The following is a 21366-nucleotide window of genomic DNA, read 5'->3' as shown; positions in this document are numbered from 1 at the left end:
CTTGGTTAAGATTTAAAAGGAAGTGTTTAAAAAAGCGATGGTGATACTACACCCAGGCTGCAAGGAAATGGTAGAACAGGGCATCCAGGGTTAGGACTGCAGCTGAAACTTTCAAGGTGATAAGTAGGTTTAACACTCTTGCCTGTAATAAAGTTGTAGCCTGGGGTTGTAGTCTAAAGTTGTTTCCTGTGAGTGTTACGTTTTCATTTTTTTCAGATACAGAAAAATGATTTTGACCAGATCAGATTCCAGATAACAAACTCACTCTGCTAACACAGGAAAACCAAATGTGCTTGAAAACATGATGGGAAAATTCCCATTTCCTAACCTCAAACAATTCCTTGTTTAAAGAATCAAGACTGCCAAAAGACAGACCAAATCTCAGACTTTAAGTCTTCACAGTTCCAAGCATATTAATTTCACCAAGTAGAAAGAGTTTATGATCACTTAGAAGGCACTCTGGTAAAATCATCTTACCTTCCAATTTGCACCTACAGAAAAAACTACAACATTAAGTTAAATGTCTTCATCATAACTCACCCTTTTCTGGTTTTGTGGTGGTTTTTTTTTTTCATAAGGGACTTAAACATTGCAAGAGCACTAACAGAATCAGAAACTAAGTTCATGTTACTTGAAGTGTGCAAGGTGCAAGCAACTGAAACAAGGGCTGTGAATTCCAATAACTTAAACAGATACCCAAAGTGCTGATGAAAATATAAGGCAAGGGATTCAAATGTATACTTGTCTACTTCAGTGCCCCTTAAATGCCTACTACATTCATTTTGACATCTTATTTATGTTAAGACCAGGGATACTTTGATTTTGGAAGTGTCCACCCCTGCCAACTCTCTCAGGGAGCTTTTCCAAGGCTGGTGACTGCTGGCTTCACACACCCAGTGGGTGAGGGCAATGGGCAAAGAGGGCTGAAGAGGGCAATGAGCCTAGCCCCATTCTCTCCAGCAGTGCCCTGGATGCAGCCTCTGACAATACAGTGGGCCACAAATACAGCTAGAGGGACGTCCAACGCCCACCTTTACACAGAACAGCATTCCCTCTCCTCCTCCCTCGGCAAAAGCTCAGAACTCCATCTGACCGGCGGAAGCGGAAGGAGGGAAGAACCTCTGGTCTTCTCTGCAGCCGTCCCAAACTAGGGGCCAAAGAGGCTTTCTCAAGTTTTGCCGCGCTCCCTCGAGCTTCAAACGCTAGCGCACCCCTACCCCGCACTGCCGCCGGGCACATGGCCGGGGCGGGGCCGGGGCGGGGCGGGACAGGGCGGAGCGAGGCGGGGCCGAGTGGGGCCTGTCGGCCGGGCCTGTCCACTGAGTCCCGCCCCCGCGCCCCGCCCCGCCGGGTTCTGCGAGCCGCCGGCCGCCCTGACCCGACGGCGATTGGCGGGAGCGGTAGGCGGCAGCCAATGGGCGCGGCGGAACGCTTATGTCGCTGTCCCGGGCGCGGGGCGGTAGAGCCCCATTAGGGCGGGGAGCGGGCGTGGGGTTCGCTACTCGCGGCAGGGCTGTGGAGGCTGCCGGCGGCAGAGGAGGCTCTCAGCGGGCGGTCCTCTCCACGGCGCTGCCCGCGATGCACGTCTTCCACCGGCGCTGACTCCGCGGGGCAGAGCTGGATACCCTCCTCCTCCAGCTGTCGATGTGACGGACCCCGCTGCCGCTAGCCACCCGGGAATACGTCTCCGTGATTCGGCTGCGCTTTGGGGAGGGTAAGTGACAGTCCCCCACGGGCAGCCCGGAGCGGTGCGGCAGGACGCCTGGCAGGTTTGGCGGGGCGCCCTCCCTAGCTGGGACCGTACCGCTGGCGGCAGCGAAGCCCTTCCCGCGATGTCCTGCTCTGCGGGCTTCTGCGCTTCGCCCCGGGTTTGCATCGCCAGGGCGTGCCCGTACGAGCTCAGAACCGGCACTCGTCAGCGCGGCTGGAGTAGCGCCGTCCTGCACGGAGTTGTTAGACGGGGGCTGCGAGCACAAGAGAACTGGGTGGGTGGGGGTGTTGTCCTGCCGAGCCCCGCGGCGGCTGTTGGGGCTGGGGGATGGCGCGGCGCCGGCTCGGTGCGCCCGGCGGAGCGGGAGGCGCGGCGGGCCGGGGCTGCCGGTCTGAATAAGGGTCCAGATGCGGGAGCTCAGCTGTCGCCTGTCAGTAGGGTGACAACTGGCCTCTCCAACCAGCCTCTGCCTTCTCCCTTGTCCTCGGCGAAGTGTCCGCGTCTGGGTGCCCTCGTGCCCCGAGCCGGGGACCTCTGCGGGGGAGGGGGTGACCTCGCTCTGCCATCCCGACGGCATCTTTCCAGTTCTCGTTGTGTTACCGGGGGGGGGCCACTACAGCGGCTGAGGTGCAGCACACACAGACTTGGCCAAAGTGTGTGTTTGTTTTTACCTTCCTCAATGAAAAGAGCCCTGGAAGGTCGATGGACACTTCCTGAGCCCCTTTTCCAGAATATTTGTTCCCTCCGCGGGATTTCAGACTCCAGCAGTACCATTTATCTTCGGGCTGGGCTGAGTCTATGGCGCCTTCGTTGTGGTCTGAGCCTGGGACGGCCGGGTCTGGTCTCAGACAGGCATCTGTCATTGTCCCCCAGCAGGGTGGCCGAGTAAGGCAAAACACAGCACCCGCCGGTACCAGCGTCTCTAAATGCCATCAACTGGGGAGTCAGGAAACGCAGCGGGGAATATTTTACAAGCGCTCTGCGAAATGTTTATGCTGAGGATTTAAAGATTAACAATGCCTATTCCTTACATGCTAAAAACTAAAAGGTGGCAAAAATAAAGGGTTAACGTTACAACCGGCGAAGTTCTGTGTTTTTGTTGGTTAGCTGGTCACTGAAGGCTTTATGCTGCATGTTTTGCATTGCATACTCAGAGTGACTACTAAGATTTTTCCAGCAGACTGTGTTCCCCCCCCCCCCAGTACATTCCCCCTTTAGCTCTAGTTACTATTTCTAAGATGGATTTTTTTCTATTACTTCTCTACAGCACAAGTGTAGGACAGTGGCTAAGTTTTCATCCCAAAATGTCAGCTGGTCAGGGGGGACTTGACAACGAAGAGCAGACGAGAGGAGGGGAGCAGTTTCTCTGACTGCAGTGGCAGACTTGTTTCTCACCGCAGAGCCCCGGATGAGCAGGGCTGGTGCAGTTCTGCCAACACAGTTAATTGTGTCCTGTAAATCAAGGTCCACAGAGCTGCTCTCTTGCTGTATAACAAAAGGTTTTGTAATGAGTAAGCCCAGATCAGTCATATAAAAATTTTAACATAACTGGGCAAGGTGTGCGTGTGGGGACCTTACAGGGTTAATAGCTAAACTATTAAGATTGGAGTCAGATGTGGGTAAAAGCAACAGGAGAGTCTGTTTTTTTCCTAATATCCTGTAGTATGATAACTCTGAAGAAGGTAATTGTTTAAAAAAAAAAAAATCTGTTTCAATTTAAGATTTATTAAGCAGGAAGAACCTTACGTAAACATCAAAATCTTTTTCATGTTTGGAAAGGCAAGAAATGCCTAGAAATGCCATCTGAACTTAAAAGTACAAGAATGCCTATGTGCAAGAATGTTATTAATCCCATTTTCAACTAGCTTATACTGCATCTTAGGGGGACAGAGGCATTTAACTCAGGCTTTTGGCAGAAGGGCTTCTGTACTTTTTTCTTTCCTTTCTTCCCCTCCCTCCCCCCTGCAAACAAATTCTTTCTAACATTTCACAAAACGTTCAGAATACAGCAGTAGGGGATAGCAAGTGTCTTCCAAAGAAGGAGACATGGAGGAGGCAGGAGAAGGAAACCAGGTTTTACTTACGTATATAATAAGTTGGGAATGTAAATTTGTATATGAGGCGGAGATCTGAGGAATGACTTGGCACACTAATGACCTGGCTTTTCAGAACTTCAAGAGTTTGGTCTGTCTCCCCCTATGGTTATAATAAGAGATTAAATGCATTTGGCATATTTAATTAATTAGGATATGAAAATCAGATGACTTTTTTACTTTGTCATTCTTTTCCTGTGAAATTTTTCTATGCTAATGAACGTCTACATTTTACAGAGTAATTTAAATGGCTTTGGTTTATATTATGGTTTTGCAGATTGCTTTGACCCTTTCTTGTGCTGCAGCCTTTGTATCCTGGCCTGAAAGTCCTTCCCCATTGTAATACAGATTTTGCATAATATATTGTCGATGGCTGCTACATGCAGCTTGTGACAGCACAGACTGCCAGTTGCACTTAAATTTAAGGCCTCTGTTTGCTTGGATGCTGTGTCTTGTGCATTCCAGAGTTAATTGTATGTGCAGTGGTGAAGTCCATTTAAAACAAACAAACAAGCTTTTTTTGTTTGTTTGTTTTCTGCCATCACCTTATCTTAAAGTAAAAAGATCCCTGCTGTTTGGGTATGAAAGCATGCTCTAAAACACTACTCCTTTTTTTCCTGATTAAAAAGCATCATTTGTGGTTCTGGTAAAGTTGTTTTATGATACAATATTGTACTAAAAATTACTTGATTATGAGATGGGTGAATAATCACCAAGTGGCTTATATCAATATTCAGTTTACCCCTTTGTATTAAGGCTTAAGTTTTAGTGTGACCAGCACTGTTTTATGCTTGTGCTGTTTAAATAGAGGTAAACTCGAGGTTAGCTCTAGTCATTGGTATATGCTTGGTGTAAGACACACATGCTTAGGTCCTGCTCCTGGAAATGTTTACAGAAATGAGTAGCTTTTTACTTGTGTGCTTAAATTGTTTGGATTAGGAATTGCATAATGGGAAGAACCAGCTTGGAAGGATACAGCACAACTATCGCTCATCTTTTCCCCCGCCTATCTTGTGACTGGAGAAGGAAGGGAAGAAACGTATTTTGCAAGTAATGGCACACTGAAGTTGTGGCATTTCTGGCAGGAATTCCCAGAGAGACTATCAGATCACAATTTACCAAAATTACACATTTTTAACAGAAACACCTCTTTGGCTGCTGGTGAAAGGATATTTCCAGTTACTGAAGAAAACTTCACAAGTGTTCTGCTGTAACTCTTCCTCTTTGTATTTTGCTTGTTAATATGCTGCTCTAACTACCCTATACTTATTTTGGCAAAACTGGATGAGCACATGACTACTTAGCACAAACTGACAGTACTTCTCAAGCATGTTCTTGTGCAAGGAGAGGTCTTTTAAATGTACAAAATGAGTGAAGTACTCAGATACAAGAGATAAGAGCCAATACAAACATTTTTAGTATTTTATTTTTTTTAATATCTGGAAATGACAGCTTTTTGCTAGTTTACCTCTTCTTGGAACTCTGCCTGGAAGGCTAACTCCTTAAAAGTTCTTATGTATAACCATAAGATTGGTGACTAGCTTTTCAGGCTCATTTTGAACCTATCAAGCTCAGAGTGTTTCACTAGCTTAGTAGACAGTCTCTGAGCCCTTTGGAGTGGATTACACATCAACAAAAGCCAGAACTGTTATTTCAGTCGTTCCATACCGAAGTAAGGCGCTTCTGTCTAAGGCTGGTGTTTGAAACATTGATTTATATCACCTGATAGCTCTTACTGTTCTGCCTCATGTGCTTTTTGCCTTCATTTTCCTTCTCTTAGACCTCCCTCCTGCCTTGCTGGCCATAAAGTGGTAAGAATATTATGGAGTGTGCTTGTAGGTTTGTCTATAACAGTTTTATTCAGTTCCTCTCTTTTATCTAAGCACAGGTCCCACAGCTTGCAATTACCATCTTTGACTTTAACAATTCTGGTTTTTTGAAATGTTTCCAGTTACACACAATATCAGCTTCATGGAGCAGCTGTGTGCCAAAAAAGTATTTCCAACTGCCATCCAAATATTGAAATATGATTGCTTTCCTTTTATTTAAAGTAAATTTTGTTTTCTCTTATGTTTTTTATAGCCACCTTTTTGAGCTTGTTGCCTTCTAATCCTGCATCAGGTAGCTCCAATCTAAAGAACACAGGATTCCAGAACTAGGCTTCTCTGAAGGCAATGTGCCAAATCCATACCTAGTGTTTGTGTTAATGTGGTGTATAGGAAAACTAACTTCTCAGTGGATTTGATGACTGATTTGTGTAATTACAACCAGCATGATTAAAACAATCTGCATGTCTATATCATGATGCTTATAATAAAATTAACACACTTTTTAAGCAGGATGATGCTAGTCCCTTAAATTTTCTTGAAGGGAGTCTTCATTATCCAAACATCTTCATTTCTGAAGGTATAGGAGTGTTTTAAAAAGAAAGTAAGAACCTGGGTGTAGCTATGAGTGTGGCAATGCAGGCTTCACATCGCATTGCATGGTAGGACTCTTGCATCCTCATGTTCTCTAGGAAAGCTGCTTCTTCTCTTGCCAGTGTGAAAAATAAATGAAAAAAATCCACATCAAGAACTGTGCAATTGAATCTTTAAACTTATTTAGGCAGATACTGCTGTACTGTCCTCAGAGCAGGCATCTCTTCTGTCTTCCCATGTTTCTCATTGGAGCATTGTGAACCATATCTGACCAAGTGCTATAGTTGTTCAGCTTTACCCGTTTTACTCTCCATAATCTTCTCCTTATCGAAGTGCTCCTGTGACAGGGACAGACTAGAGCAAGAGGCTCTGCCCAGGCACTCTTGCTCAACCTGTCAAGCACATGGGCTAGTTGGACACTGCCCTCAACCATGGCCCATTTCTGTAGTGACAGAAACACACAACAGCCATGGCACAAATTGAAAGCCTCCTTACACTTTCAAGTGTGGATCAACTTGTCTAGCCATGGTAAAAGGTTGTTTTCAAGTATGTTCAAAATTAGTGCATGATTAGTGAAGATGATTTTAAAGATCTCTTTTTGTAATCAGCTGTTACAGTTAATCACCCACAAGTTCAACACTGTTTATATAAAAAGAAATTGCCTGTGTTTGTGTGCATACTTTAGGACTACCTTATTTTTTACTTTATTTTAGCCTCTTTGCAGGTATCAGTGTTTTTTGTAGGAAAAATAAAAGCTTCGCAGACTTGACATGACTCCTCAAAGTGTGAATATTTATATACCTTAAAAAGAATTCTATGAAGTCATTGAAGAGATGTCTGAACCTAATATATTTGCATCTATGCATACAGACTTCTAAATGAATTAAGCTGAGTACAAAACCTCACTGGTGAATTGCAGATGTCTTCTACAAAAGTATACATATGGCTTTCTGAGAGCTTTGAACTGTTTTCTCATGCTTTGCTCATCAGAAAGATCATATGGAGAACTTCATTGTGAACTTCATTTTTTTTCAGTCTTGTTTGCAAAGCATGGTTGATCTCTGTGATAAATATTGAGTTTTCATTCATCCTAGGACTGAAATGACTTTGTTGAGTGCATATGGAATATGGGAATAAGATACACAGAGGATATGTTTATATTTAACAAAATTAATAGTATAAAGCGAGTGCAGAAGAACTTATAAGCCTAAACAGCTTGGTGGGCCAATAGCCAACAAATGTCTTAGAGTACTGCCAAGCATGTAAAAAACCAGACCAGGCTCTCATCTGTACTGAGGTACTGGGAAAAGTATGTAAATTCCAGCCCAATAAAGATATTGTTACTCAGGATGTATCTTGGTTCTATTCTCTTGGCAGCATACTGTATGTTTGGATTTCAACAGGTATCTACTAGGAGGTATTACTAATATTCAGGAGATGAGTTGCCTAAAAAGGCAATCAGTTGTGATATGGCAGGTCTTCTCTGCAGTCAGAGTATGGGTCCCCTTTTGCAGAGCATTGGTTTCCAGTTAGGAAACTGGGGAAGGGACCTGTCCACTAGGTTGAGGCAGGAGAGAATCTCCACAGAATAAGAAAGCCATATGTATTGCTTTGTGTTCAGACGTGAGCTGCCAAAAGGCTGTGGAAGCATTCACAGTGAAGGATGCTGCCACATGGTTTTGTGAGCTGAATGGTTGATTTAGCTGTTCGTGAATCCAGTAAACATCAAGCTTTAGCCCCTGACCTTTTGCACAGACAATCTGCTTGGGTAGTTTTCGCAGGGGATTTCAGGTTGTGTGAAGTTGTAGTTCAGTGGTCCAGGCAAATAGCCCATTTCTTTCCCTATGTATGATTTTACAGTTACATAAAACTGTTGATTTCATGCAAGAACAGCTCTTGGGGTTTTAGAGTAGTTGCTAATATATTGAACTTGAGCAATGCAGGTATTTGATTGAAGTGACCACAGTGACAAGCAGGCATCTGCTTCACTGCTGCAGATTTATTGCTTTTCACCTTCCTCTGCAAAGTCTCGCCTGACACTTCTGAATCTGCCACCTCTTAGGCTGTAAATTTGATAAGTTAGCTTTTAATGCCTGCTGTCTGTCATGTATTATAGCTGTTTATAAACCCTTTTTTTGCATATTAGTTGTATCTTAATAGCCTGGAGCTGATGCTGTAAACAGGTACTGATAGGACAAGCCTCTGTGGTATAATGTCGCAAAGGTATACTAGGTAGCCTTATTTTAGGAATTGAGGTGATACCAGGCTCCTGTTCATTTAAGGCTTTTATTAATATTATTTAAACTTTGATGTGTTAAGTCTGTTCAGCATTCAAATAGTAACTCTGAACCACTCAAAATTGATATTCAAGGACATATGCATTTGTTCTTGGGTCTCTTTCCACCTTCTCATAGTCTCTGGGAGGAGACTAATGCTTTGAAAGAAGAGATCTCATGAAAATCAGCAGGTATATCTTGAATTATGCAACATTTTTTCCACAGGCAGAAGTCATCTTGCTTTGTGCAGTTCTGTGCATTTACTTTATTCCTGTTTTGTCATGTACTAAATCAGCCAATATTTAATGCAATTGTGAGAAGAGACTAGACTTGTTTTTAAAAGGAAGCTGCCAGCACATCTTCCTACTGGAGTGCAGTAAAGGACTTAAAAACCAGTATGTGAGCAACCCTGTTTATGCACACGAGTGAAGGTGGGGGATAGGCATTTCCAAACAGGCAGTTGCAGTAATACTCTGTCATTGTAGGTCTCTGAATATGAATAACTTCAATCTTGCATTCCTATGACACGTAAACCTGATAAAACAACAAAATACGTCCGTATCCCATCTGTAAAATGCTTGAGCTATTTTCCTTCTATTGCTTTGTTGTGCTGGCACAGCTTGATTAGGGATGTGAAAATGGTTTAAAATATCTGTGGACTTACAGGGTTTCTTGACTTTAAGTGAGCTTCCCAAATCAGTACAATGACTGTGTTAGTGTGCAGAGCTGCTTACCAGGGTGATGAAAGAGGAGCTCCTTAATATGTGCTGCTACCCCAAAACATAAACCATAAAGCTGTAGCTTCTGTTGTGCCACAGGCTCAAACCATGAAGTGTTTTTGTAACCAATAAATCATTCAGTGTTTTGAGTTCCAGTTACAAGTGTTGCTCTTTGTAACTACTGCAATACTAGTTGGATGATCCTGAAGGGTTTTGGAAGATCATCTATTTAAGCTTGGGTGTGAGTGATGGCTAGGCACCATTCCCTGTGATTAATGTAGTTCAGACCTTTCTCCCGATCCCTCACTTCCCAGTTTTTGGGAATGGAAAGTCCGTGTCTCTCACAAAGAAAATGGCCTGCTCATCACTTTATAGAATAATTGTAGGAAAACACTGATCAGTTATGTCTGGGGGGGGAGGGAGGAAAGTGCAGTAGTTCTTTCTAACATTTTATTTTAAAGACAGCAGAACGACTGGGCTCCTGATTTCTTAATACCAATCCTACGTCTTCCAAAAAAAACCCTGCATAAGCTGCAAGTTCCCCACCACCACCCCCAGCTAGAGCCTCTTTGCCTGCCTTCACTTGTGTACTCTGTCGGTTTCACAGTTCATATACTTGTGGGTTTTTTTTAAATCTCCCCCTGCACTCTGGTGGGAAACATGTCTGCTGTTTCCTTTCAAACACACAAGGCTTGATTCTCCTCTCACAATGGCATAAATTGTGAAGAACTCTACTTGAAATCAATGGAAGTAAAGACATGTGAAATGGGGTGAGAGAAGAGCCCAGCCTCTGGTTTCTATTTTTAAGTGAGTCTGGTTAACCTAAAATTGTTCAATGTGCCACTGTGACTTCAGTTTGTAGATATCAGTTGCTGTGCTTGTTTCTTTTCATACATAATCTTTCATTTTCATATATAATACATTACAGCTAGGAACCCTAATTGTGATGCACATTTCTTTGATTTAATATCTTAGCACTACTACATCAGCAATATGCATGGTAAAGTACTTACTTTACTGGTGTAGGATCCTACAGAAAGGCTGGGTTGTAGCTGTATTCCTGTGCAAGTCCCGACAGACAGAAGGTTGGATTTGCTCTATTCATACAGCTTAAACTTCCTTTGTGGTGGTGGGGTTTTTGTGTTTTGGTTGATTGGTTGTTGGTTGGTTTTTTTCTTGAGTAGTTCTGATTTGTGAAACTTCTTCCTCATTATCCAGGTTTAAGATACTAATTCTACATAAAACTTTCTCGGTTATTGCTTTTTTTCTGTGCTTTTAAAGTGTTCAGCTCCATTCTTGTGTTTTGTACATGTACAGGAACTTACTTTAACTTCAAATTTCCTCTGAACAGCTTGGCAATAAACCTCAAATATCCACATACAATTTCTGCCATTGCATAGGTTTTGGTGGTTGCTCACATTTGTTTATTTTTTTGGCAATGGATTATGGTCCTTAATTACCATCAGTAGTCAAATAACTGAATGAGATTATACAGCAGTGCTGTAAAAACTGTTCATGCTAGCTGTGATCTGTAGATGTGTAGATGTCTTTGAAAACAGTCACCTCATTCACTAACCAGTGCAACAGACTCCAACTTTACCACTATTTAGCTTTTGAAATTAATGCAGCATTCTCTACTTAACTGAAACATTGCTTTGACTGCCTCTGTTTATAGTTTAAAAAAATAACATGACATAGGTGACTCTTGTAACGTATTCTAGCTTGGAGTGGATCTATTGGCTTATTCAAATGTTTGTTTTCTGCTTGAATAGCAAATCACTTTAAACTTGACGAATGTGACGGGCTTAGTATATCACTTCAATTTTATCTCTAACTTGATTATGATGAGAGTGAAATCCCTGTGGTGTTTAGCTTCTTATGCTGTTCATTCCTCAAGCTTTCCCTTTCAACTTTAATCCCCTGCCCTCCCAAAAAGTCAAGAGGCAGCTTAGCTAGTATGTGGTGGCCTTCTGTATCAGTAGAAGTATCAAGGATGGAAGTTGTCACAGAAGTGGTCTACAGGGTTGTAGTGTTCCAGACTTCCATCTTCCCAGCCACAGAGGTGATGAACAACAAGGCTTCTGACCTCTTGATCATAGCTATTAATGCCAATAGCAAGTTCTTCCTTGTCTCTTCTAGGTTTTGCATTACTTACCATGGGGAAAAATAAAGCATTTGAGATAGTTGATTTATCATAATGAATTGACTGTAGCTCTAACTGTGGCTTTTTGATGATGGAGACTAAACCATGGTGTGGTGTTCACTGCTGTTGTGAACTGCTATGATTGTGTGCAGTAGTGCTTGCCTGTAGCTGATGTGAAGAGTGGTGAGGGCAGAGAAGGATGTATGATAGGGATACATATAGTTGTCACTCAAGCTCTTCTCGGCTGGAAGCTGAATGCTTCTCAGCTTTTTTCTGGTTGAGCAGTCCTTGTTGTTGAGAAGGGAACTGAAAGCCCGCTGAATGCAGAGCTGTGCAGGGGTCTTCCTGGGGGCAGGTTTTACTCATTTTCAATCTTGCAGCTTTGAGACTTACTCATCATAACATTTTCTGGAGCATTTTGAAGCCCTCTAGAGTTGTGGAGGCTGCAGTGCATGTTGGGAAGAGAAACTACTGCTGGGAGTATTTTCAAAGCATAACATCTGGTGTGCAAAAGTCATCTTTTGCATGAGAGAAATAAAAAGGTGCTGTGGCTAAATTATAATATCTGAGGAAAATTAGTCTCTGCTGCAAATGGGTAGATATAGCAAGTTTCAAAAAAGGCTGACATCTTTGCCAAGCAATGTGAAGCACCTTGGTTTCATGGACTAAGCAGTTTCCACTGAAAAAGGTATGGGTATAGAAAAGCATGCTTCTGGTTCTTTATTAGTTGTAGTGGTTTACAACTAGTCAAAGACAACATTGTGTAATAAGGTTGGTGACTAATGTCTCTGAAGACCCTGAAATAACTTTCTGCCTGTTGTGAAACTGATGACATGAGACTTGTCCTCAGGAAATGGAGATGGATTTGGAGCTCCAGTACTTGAACTTCTTTATAGACAGTTTTGAGGCGTTGTCACCACAAAATACAGAGCTGAAGATGCAGCCTTCTGCAGGACATAAACCTGTTTTGGAAGTAGCAATAAACACAATTTTAGGCATCAGTCTTCTAATAAATAATTCCAGAGCCATTTGCTTGCAGTCTTGCTTTGTGTGTAGGTCTCCTAAAAATTGTGACTACTGAATAGTTTACTATGTACTTATGCCAGACATCTTTAAAAGCTAACTTCTTCTCACACACATGCTTTCTGACAAGAGACCTCTGACAGATGCATGGCACCCATGTCTTCTGTGGCAATAAGCAAAACATGTATGAGATAAGGAATGTCAATAGATAACTCATGGGCAATCCTTCCGTTCCATTACAGGTCTGTGTCATGGTGTAAGCTCTAAGAAAGCATCTAAAACACTTTCAGAATATGCATGGGTTAAGGACAAGTGGAGGGAAAATAAAGCAACATTTTAAGTTTCATCAGGCTCTAAGTCTTTATCTGGTTTTTGTCTTGGTTAAGGAAGGTAAAAATCATTAAAAATGGATACACTGTAGAAGGGTACATTTATTGATATCCTTCTAAAATTACTATTTTAAGATAAATTTGTGATGTTGGTGTCTAATAACATTCTGTTAGCCCTCTGGGTTTTTTTTCCTGTTGGCCTTTTTTAGTTGTTTCTTTGGTTGGTTTTGTTTTGTGTGGTGGGTGTTTTTTTCCCCCAGAACAGTCCCAGTCCACAACTATAAAGTAGTTTGCTCAGCAGCACTTTATGGAGTAAAATGAGTATCAGGAGGACACACTGCAAAACAGTTATCTCTGACTATCTGACCAAAGTAGTGCACACAGCTTGGTACAGCTCTGAGTTTGGCACTTAGGCTCACATCTGAGGTGTTTTACTTGTGTGTACTTTCTGCACACCTAATGCAACAGATACACACCAAGGACACTTTTTAAGGCCAAGATACACATCTCCAAAACTGAAGTGTCTCTGTAGCTGTTGGGCCAGCATTGGAAGGTGTGTTACTGCTGTAGAGGGCATAGTATACCTGCCTGAGAAGGTGTTGGTGGATTTTGAGTCAGTGCTGTGCTAGCTATCTGCAGGAGAAATGATTGTGAGTAGTCACCTTGAAATTAAGGACAGTCCTGGACATTTTCACTTAAATACTGAAATGTGGAGTCTGAGCTCTAACTGCATTTCTGAAAGACACCCAGGCTTGGTGTGACTGAGCCTGCCTGGGCTCTCCTGCAGCTGGTGCCTCCAGGGAAAGGCTTGAGGCAGGGCCCTGCAGTCAGGAGGGCAGCAGCCAGATCTCATCAGGCAAGCGTCACGCACAGGCTCCAAGATGGCAGAAGATATGCTAGTTGACAGCTGGGGTATGGAAAGCTCATAACTTGTGCTGTTAGGGCTTTGGCCTCTGAATTTCGTGTGTGGGTTTCACGGTCCTAGTGGAAAACCGCCCTGTCCTGACGTCCTCACCTGGGAGAAGGGCGATGGACTTCCATCCACGGAGCTGGTGCGACTTGTGGCGGCGGCTTCAGCCGAACGAAAGGTCGATGAATGACAGAGCATGTTTCCCCGGACACCTCAGCTTGGGTCCGGTCTAGGCAGCAGGAGCGGTTTCCTCCGCCTCCCGGCTCCGGCGGCAGAACGAGTGGCTGCGGGAGCAGTGTGCGGAGTCTCCGCGCCGCTAGGTGGCGCCCGTGGGCCGGCGGTGAGACCTGAGCCGGGCGCCGGGGGCGGCCGGAGCGCCGCTAGGCCCCGGGGCCAGGCTGTCAGGCGCTGCGGAAGGCTGCTCCCGCGGCCTTGCAGGAGGAGCCGTTAGAGGCAGCGCTGGGTGCCGGGAAACGAGGCTGTGCTTGTTTCGACTGTACTCTGTGGCACTGGAAGAGCTTCCGCCTGACTGTATTCCAAGGCTTGTTTGCAGTGACACCGAGACCAAAACAAAAAAAGCGTGCTTTTTTTTTCTCGTTTCTCACACATTGTTATAATTCTACTTGAAGTGAGTGAAATAAATAGATTTGAAGGACAGATGGCAACCTGCCAATGTAAAAAGAGGACTTGCTATTTTTTTCCACTCCTTTGCTTGAGGTGTCCCTGTGTTAATCTGGCACTGTCCAAAATTGTGCTGAAACCCAGACGAAAACAGAACAAACTTAGAATAGAATAAAGCAGTTTGGAAGAGACCTTCGAGATCATAGTGTCCAACCCATCATCCAACACCACTTAATCAACTAAACCATGGCACCAAGCACCCCATCAAGCCTCCTCCTAAACACCTCCAGTGATGGTGACTCCACTACCTCCCTGGGCAGCCCATTCCAAGGGGCAATCACTCTCTCTATGAATAATTTCTTCCTAATATTCAGTCTAAACCTCCCCTGGTGCAGCTTGAGACTGTGTCCTCTTGTTCTGGTCCTGGGTGCCTGGGAGAAGAGACTAACCCCCACCTGTTTACAACCTCCCTTCAGAGAGTTGTAGAGAGCAATAAGGTCTTCCCTGAGCCTCCTCTTCTCCAGGCTAAGACTTGAAGGTCCCAGCCGATATGCTCAGAGATATATTTAGGTGTACATCTTTCAGGAGTGATACCCTGCATCCTGTTTTCTGTCGGTGTAAAATGTGGCAGAAAACCTAGCTTTGTGGGTAAAACTGGGGAATGTGAAGTGAAATGAAGCCTTTGGCCTTGGGTTGCCCTGAGCTCACTGGAGTGGCTGGTATGTCTGGAGCCAGGCTGTCACACTCCATGCCTGGAGGGTGAGGTGTTACTCACGAGGGTTTTGTTCCATGGAAGACCCTCTGGAAGGGTGAGGACATGTGTTGCCTGTTGCTGCATAGGCAGCTTCATGAGTGTGTAGGTGGTCTGAGTATATAGATGGAGTCAGCAGCCTAATAACAGTCACTCCACAAACACAGGAGCCAACAGAAGAAAACCACGCACTTTGCTGTCTTTTTCTAGACCCCTGATAAGTTGCTCAAACTAGTCGAACCAGCCCCAGAGACTCTGTGTAGGGGGAGTAAGGAATGGGCTCTGCTGCTTAGCCAAAGAAGTGCTTCCTTATCACCCTCATTCCTGCAGAGCTTTTGCGCTGAAGTGAGCCTGTCCTGAAGATACGGGAGTGAGATAGACCTGTCTGAGACTATGGGTGAAACGAGGAGGCCATTTGGGGTCAGTAATTTTTGGTCCTTCTTTAGAAGGAAGGATGGACAGCTACTAAATTCAGGGACCTGGAGTAATTCTGCATGGTATGCAAGCTGCATCCTGCCATGGATTTCCTCTCATGGCCTCAGAAGGAGAAGAGACATCTCAAGATGTCACATCTCTGTGACTTCAGGTGGGTTGTGCCTTGCAACAACAGTGTCTGTCTCTCCATGGATACAGGATGGTTATCAAATAAGGAAGGGATGGCACTCACCTGGCGAATGAGAAAGGGTGACTGATAGCCTGTGTAGCCTGCAGCCAGAAGATTTGTGGATCAAAGCTGTTAAGCTTTGATCTGAACTGCAGGAATGGTTGAACTCTTCCACTTGGATTAAATTTATCTAACTGCAGATGAATTAGACTCAGGCAAAATACTAAATACTCAGAAAATCTTTTTCAGAAAAGAAATACTAAGAAATTACTGGCACTGCAGAACTCTAGCATCTGGCCAACTTGACCAAAAAATGGTTTAAAAAACATAAGCCAGGGGTTTTCCATAGAATTTTAGACATATGTTTTGAGATATTTTTTTTTGCCAAATTCCTGTGAGTGTTATCCTATTAACAAGAAAACTGTTACTGGTTTTATAGGCTTTCTGATGGGGCTGTGAAGTAGAGGTGCAAATAATGAGTCACCTGAGTTGCAGGTGTTAAAGACATTCTCAAACAGACCAGAAGGCTTTTGCTTTCTTTTTTTTTATCTTCTGCAAATACTGGTTAGTGCTACACCAAACAAGACTTGTCTCCTTTTGTACCTTTCTTCCCACAAGAGAAGCAAAACATTCTTTCGGGGTGGTTTTTTGTTACGTGAATTCAATCTTGGGAAAGGAAACCCTCAGTGGTAAATAATTAGGTTAGGAACTAGCAGGATGGGCTCAAACGAAAGTGCCTCCTTTAGTGATTCCTCTCCCTTCTTAACTATACAATGGACTTTCTCAACTGCTGCTTCCTGGTATTCATCCAAGTCCTCCAGCCCTGAGTACCTGTAAACAATTAACATTCTTCCACATGGCACACAAATTCTTGGTCAGTGTTTAACGGGGTATTTGTGTGTGGCAGCAGTTTTTAACTTCCTTGAGGAATCCTTCTGTCTTCCTCCTGCCTTTCTCTTCCAAGTCCTGTCCTTTCCTTCCAGCTGTTCGTTGCTGATGCATGGGCAGAGACTCTAAATGCAGCTGTGCCCATGTGATGCTACCATCTCCTGCCCTAAGAAGGTGCAATTTTACAAAAATGTCAGGTTTTAATTGTGTATCTTTAATAGTCTCTCTCTAATGTTGTCCACATGTGCTCTTCAGTTTGTTACAGGAATAAGCTGCTGATGAGAACATGCTGTTCCACTCTCTTTCAGGGGAAAAAAAAATAATTTCTGGCTGCCTTGTAAGGTTTCTTGTATTTCTGTTCTGGATTTGACCAGAATATGTTGCTCTTGACAGAAAGCACAATACAGGGATGTGGAAGAAAGATCTACTATGAGATGTACATTACTTAGTGTGTAGGTTGGCCATTGAGTGGCAAGGAGTTGGGGTGTTAAAATGCATTGAAACTCAGCATGTAATGTGAGACCCTGAAGTACATATGCAGTACTACTGGTGTGGAATATGTACAATGAGCATAGTCTGGGAAGTACTTATTAGCCAGCAGCAAAGGGTAACTAAGTAAAACCAAGCCATTGCTACCCTCAGCAGAACAGTAACAATGGTTGACTTCTATGCCTTTCTAGAAAAGGGGAGGTCTCTAAAGTGACAGCATTCGGAGCTAAACATTGCTCAGCCCGGGTGCTAACTTTATTGTGCGATCCTGAGGCGTCAAAATTACCACATGGAAATGCTCAGTGCTGCCATACTGCTTTTGAAAAGGAAACCAAGCTCCACATTTTTTAGTAGTATTCCATTAGCATTCACTTTTCATCAGATGATGCAGAGCTTCAAGTATACCTGAATAAGTTTTGTAAAAAAAGGGCTCTTTTAAATATGAGGAAGCAGTAATAACAGCATGGTTGCATCTGAGGTGTCAGTCATCTGAACATCAACAGCAATTGGAGCACTTCAGGATTCAGTATCTAATGAACTGTGTTATGCCTGTGATCATCCTGTTTTGGAGCGCCCTGCTCAAGACACTGACTTCAAGGATCAAATTTGTCCATAATTTACAGCCAAAGAGTGAAGTGCAAATAGCTAGAAGTATTTTTTTTCTCAGTAATGACTGACGGATACAGATCTTCAAAATATGGAAGCAGGAGCTGGGAAGTCATTGTGCCCCTGTACCCCACACTGGTTAGGCCACACCTTGAGTACTGTGTCCAGTTCTGGGCCCCTCAGTTTAAGAAGGACATTAAGACACTTGAACGTGTCCAGAGAAGGGCAACAAGGCTGGTGAGAGGCCTCGAGCACAAGCCCTACGAGGAGAGGCTGAGGGAGTTGGGGTTGTTTAGCCTGGAGAAGAGAAGGCTCAGGGTAGACCTTATTGCTGCCTACAATTACCTGAAGGATGGTTGTAGCCAGGAAGGGGTTGGTCTCTTCTCCCAGGCAAGCAGCACCAGAACAAGAGGACACAGTCTCAAGCTAAGCCAGGGGAAGTTTAGGCTCGAGGTGAGGAGAAAGTTCTTCACTGAGAGAGTCATTAGCCATTGGAATGGGCTGCCCAGGTGGAGTCACCATCCCTGGAGGTGTTCAAGAGGGGATTGGACATGGCACTTGGTGCCATGGTTTAGTCATGAAGTCTTGGGTGACGGATTGGACTTGATTTTTGAGGTCTCTTCCAACCTTGGTGATTCTGTGATTCTGTGAATGAGACTGGCCTTTATTTAAAGAGGGTTGTGGTGGGATTTTTTTTTCCTTAAAGCAGCAATGGTTTCTTAAGAAATTTTGCATTTAAAAGTGCAGATACTTTCATTTGGAACTGGAAACATGTAAGTCTTACTGCAAATACTAACTGAATGTTTTGTCTGACTGACCATCTCTTATTAATTACAAAGCTAGGAATAGATTGGATTGGTAAGTCATAACCCTGAAGCTGCTTCCTGCACATGATCTTAAGTGTTTTTAAAATTCTTTTCTTACCACATTCTAATCACGTCTGGCAGCATGACATATACCTTCAGGGATCATGTGGGATTTTGGGGTTTGTACCCTGACACGTAAGGAGTGGTACAGTAATACAAAAAATTGATCATGCAGGCCACAGTCTGTAGTTGTTATTCCATAGTTCAGTGTTTGTGCTGTGACCAGAGTAAGCAAAGATTGATAGATCTGTTAGCTGGAGGAAAGCCAGCCTTGTAAACAAAACTAATCTCACTGTTGCTTCAGTCTCAAAAAGTCTCTTTAAAAGGTAGACAGCTCTTCATCTTCACTGAAGCTCATACTGAATGTCAAAGATGTTTCTTGAAATAAGAACAAAACACATTCAAAAACAAGGGCAGGGTGTATTTTCTTCTTCTGGAAGCTTAATTAAGCTGACTGGAGTGCTGACATTATATGAATGACTACTGCTGATTGTTGTCTCCACACAAGCACCTCTGCTTCATAAAATCTAAAATACTCCTTGTCTCTTGCTGTAAAAAGCATAGCTGTGGTGCCACTGGCTGTCTTGAACAGGACTGAATTTGTTTGATGGATCTGGTTTCTGAGTTTCTTCTGTAAATTCACTATATGGTGCATCAGGGCAGCATCTGGACAATGCTTCACAGAAGTATGTAGTACCCCTGGGGAACCTAGCACATCAAACAAAATGAAGATCTAAAACACTGAAAAAGGCCAACTTCTGTAGCATGCCCAGCTCTGAAATTAACTCTCCTAAACTGGTGCTTCGTGAAGGCAACTCTTGGGCAAATTCACTTTATATAAAATATAATTAGACTTAATAACTTTGGACTATTATTGGCAAAGTCTTTGGAAGCTTCTGCCTTAAGATCAAATCTATCTTTAATCAAACATCTGTACCCTAACAAAGGCAAAAAATGTTACTTACAAAAAAAAAAACCAACCTATTATGAATTGTTCATATCAATTTATAGATTTTAAGTTGTTCATCAGATTTGCTTTTAGCTTGTTTTATAAAATGCTACTGCACTATTGCTATGGAATACCTTAAATTTGAAGAACTGGGATAGTCTGATCTGGCAAGTATCAGTTACTTCTGCAGGTTTACACAAGATTGTGTTTATTCCACCCAAACACTTTTTTTTTTCCATCTTTAATGGATGCTTTGTTAAAAGTCTTCTTTTTTTTTTTTTTTAGTATGGATGTGTTTGGGTTTCTATGTTTGTGTTGTTTTTTACCCAGTCTTTTTTACCATCAGCCTCAGGAGGACATTTAGAAAATTAAACTTTATTACATGAATAGTCTCATTTCCATCTAAAGTATTACACATGTTCTTTCCTGCCACTGGTTAACTTGGCCTAGACTTGGTTCTATTCTTCTCCCACTCAAGGATGACTTAGTCCTTGATGATTTTACAGCAGGAAAACTACTCATGGGAACACAGTAAAGATGCAAGAGTTAAAGATCAACAAATAAAGAATCTGGAGAGACAGAAGAGACAGTAATTACTTTATCTACTTTTCAAACAGTTCCTCCTTTCATTTGCATAGAGACAAGCTTATAGTGACCTGATAAAACTGGTAATGAAACATCTGCATAGCTCTGACCTGAGTGGGAGTTGTACACTTCAAAGGACAGCTAGGGTGTTGTGCTCAATCAGGAAACAGAGTTAATTGTATGAACAGTGCTCCAGTACCACCTATAGTTTGCTTAAAAAGCAAATACAATGAACGTCATGAACCAAATTTACAAACTCATTTTAATGGAGGACAATAGTTCTGTAGCACTTTGTGTTCTCACCAAGGTGAAGCAGTCACTCTGCTGCATGGGGGGGTTTGATCACAACTATAAAACACAATTTTTGGACTCTTAGATTTGTCATTCACGTTACTCTGTGTCAGATCAAACCCAGTACAAAGCCTGGGTGAGAGCTGGCATAGTTACTCATTGTCTTCCCCATAGGAGAAAGTACAAGTGTTTTCGTGTAATCATTCTGGTTGGAAGCAACTTCAGAAGGTCATATTGATCTAACCTCTCAAAGCAGGGTTAACTGAATTTGGACCACCCTGTATCAATGCAGGTTTGGGATTTCTGCAGCAGGTCTCTTAATAAATAAGCTAGTGTTTTACTAGTTGTATCTTCATAACTTAGAATGTCTTTAGTAAATCTTGTGTCCCACTGGAAGAATGGGGGTAACAGGAAAAAAACTCCAACTTACTTTCCCTTGTGTGTATAGTTTGGTTTTTTTGAGGGTGCACTGCTGCATCATGATCTGTTGCAAAGAGTACGTTGAACTGTTTGTGTGACTTCTTCATTCAGGGGTCCCAGTTTGCTGAAGCAGCTGGCTGCATGGTTGTGTGTGACGTAACAGTATCTTCCAGGGCTCTTAGGAGATTATTTGGATTCAATTAAATTCAATTAAATTGGTTTTCTTTTGAAAAATCTTCATTTAGAAACCATATTTATGAAATACAGGCTTAATGCTGCTATTTAAGGATGGGTGATATGTGATGGACAAGGAGCTCTGTCATGGCAAGGCAGCTTGGTTGTTCCATGGGACAGCAGGCCTTACTCATTCACAGCCTATGCATGGTCAGGGATTTGTTCTCAAAATGTTTACAAGATCAGGAAAGTCTTCAGAAACAGCTGCTTATGAGTGCAAGTTTAGAGTACTTTGAGAGGAAAACGTAAATAAAGCAATAAAGATTGTAATCTCCTAAATCTGCATGGTAGGTTGAGAAACTGGTTGTTCTGAACGAATAGAAATCTTGCATCTCACCTTGAACCTCTGAGTTTCTTTTCCTTTTGTATGCAGCCCATCTGCATAAGCTCTCTTGAAAGCAGCTGAAGTTGTGTGTTTGTACTCTTTCAGAGAAAAAG

General features: G+C 43.0%; 1 protein-coding gene across 1 annotated transcript in view; it reads left to right on the top strand.

The window, feature by feature from the left end:
* Positions 1–1513: 1513 nt before the first annotated feature.
* PRICKLE1 (prickle planar cell polarity protein 1) overlaps positions 1514–21366 on the top strand; it is a 66247-nt gene continuing 46394 nt past the window's right edge. Inside the window, exon 1 of the mRNA XM_054178634.1 lies at positions 1514–1714. The gene's annotated coding sequence lies outside the window, so the exon portion shown is untranslated. The remainder of the gene's footprint in view (positions 1715–21366) is intronic.

This window comes from Dryobates pubescens, chromosome Z (assembly GCF_014839835.1).
Source record: "Dryobates pubescens isolate bDryPub1 chromosome Z, bDryPub1.pri, whole genome shotgun sequence".
Classification (NCBI taxonomy): Eukaryota; Metazoa; Chordata; class Aves; order Piciformes; family Picidae; genus Dryobates; species Dryobates pubescens.
This window is presented reverse-complemented; position numbering and strand designations above follow the sequence as displayed.